At 45.6% G+C, this 1724-nt stretch overlaps 1 pseudogene; it reads left to right on the top strand.

Annotated features, from left to right (window-relative positions):
• The first annotated feature begins 370 nt into the window (after positions 1-370).
• LOC136872984 (5S ribosomal RNA) lies at positions 371-489 on the top strand (annotated as a pseudogene).
• The last annotated feature ends 1235 nt before the right edge of the window (positions 490-1724 follow it).

Below are 1724 nucleotides of genomic sequence, written 5' to 3'. Positions count from 1 at the left end.
GGTAGCCTTTTCAAATTGAAATCATCACCAACTAGATCTTATCATCGGTAACTAGGCATTTACCTTTCCCCTCTTCTACAGATAAATTCATCAGTCCACTCTGTTGGCTTACAGAATTTTAACTTCATTTATTCATTGTACAAATTGTACTAAGTTACTGGATCCCCAACTTAACGCGGAACATGCAGCGTACCATTCCTTGTTTAAGATCTCAGGCATATTGTTTGGGATTCCAACCTCTCTTGTCTTGGGAAGAATCCATTGATTTACCATATCTCGCTCACATTTAATTTAAAATATTCTCATTTAGTTTTCAAAACCTGTCAATGACAGCAACCATTCCTGCTATAATATTTGTTATCTGACGCTTGCCAACGGCCATATCATGTTGAATACACCGGATCTCGTCCGATCATCGCAATTAAGCAACATTGGGCTTGGTCAGTACTTGGATGGGTGACCGCTTGGGAACACCACGTGCCGTTGGCTCAATTCCCTTTGTCCACCTCTGTGGTGTAGTGGTTAGTGTGGTTAGGTGCCACCCCCAGTGGTCCGGGTTCGATTCCCAGCTCTGCCACGAAATTTGAAAAGTAGTACGAGGGCTGGAACGGGGTCCACTCAGCCTTGCGAGGTCAGCTGAGTAGAGGTGGCTCGATTCCCACCTCAGCCATCGTGGAAGAGGTTTACCGTGGTTTCCCACTTATCCTCCAGGCAAATGCGGGATGGTACCTAAGTTAAGGCCACGATCGCTTCCTTCCCTCTTCCTTGTCTATCCCTTCCAATCTGCAAGGTAAGGTCCCTGTTCAGCATAGCATAGCAGGTGAGGCGGTGTCCGGACATTTGCGGTCACGGACAATTGCGGTCAACGCAAAATCACGGACATTTGCGGTCACTGAGGTAAACTTGTGCCAACTCACAGAAATTCCCCAGTTGTTACAGGACATTTGCGGTCACTGCAGCAGGGGATGGGCCTCATTAGCTTAATCTCCGGGTATCCCCGCTAACCTGCCTGAGCTATGTACTGCTCCCTCCTTGCAGATCAACATTATTTTTTCTCTCGCCGGCATTGTTTAGAGAATGATACCTTCAGACACAAACACAATTCTATATCGAAATTTCCTGGTGTAAGTATTTACTGCTGTGTGCTGTAAAGGATTTGACATTCACTAATAAGGCAACTGGTTATATGTACAGAAAGTATATGGAAGGTCAACATGAAATCGTCACCTGGGTGTGTCTGAAGGAGAAGAACAAGTCATGTCATCCTTTTGGTAACATACAATTCTGTAGATGATAAATAAATATATTCTATTTCATATCCGGTCTCTCTTGATCAACTCTTGTTCTCTTCCGACCCCTACGGTACGATGTTTGCCAAGCTCAGGGAGTCTTAAATTTTCACGTTCTTCGTGGCCTTTCCCTTCTTTTTTCCCTAAAAGGGAGTCGGACCTATTCGAATTTTTTCTGTTTATTTTTAAAGGAGGATTGTGGCACCGTTCTAATTTCTCACAAAAACAGTAATCACCACCATCCAAAACCAAACCCCATGGCACTACAGCCCTTGAAGGGCCTTGGCCTACCAAGCGACCGCTGCTCAGCCCGAAGGCCTGCAGATTACGAGGTGTCGTGTGGTCAGCACGACGAATCCTCTCGGCCGTTATTCTTGGCTTTCTATACCGGGGCCGCTATCTCACCGTCAGATAGCTCCTCAATTCTAATCACGT

The sequence above is a fragment of the Anabrus simplex genome, chromosome 4 (assembly GCF_040414725.1).
Source record: "Anabrus simplex isolate iqAnaSimp1 chromosome 4, ASM4041472v1, whole genome shotgun sequence".
NCBI lineage: Eukaryota > Metazoa > Arthropoda > Insecta > Orthoptera > Tettigoniidae > Anabrus > Anabrus simplex.
Note: the sequence above shows the minus strand (reverse complement) of the source record. Positions and strands in the feature narration are given on the sequence as shown.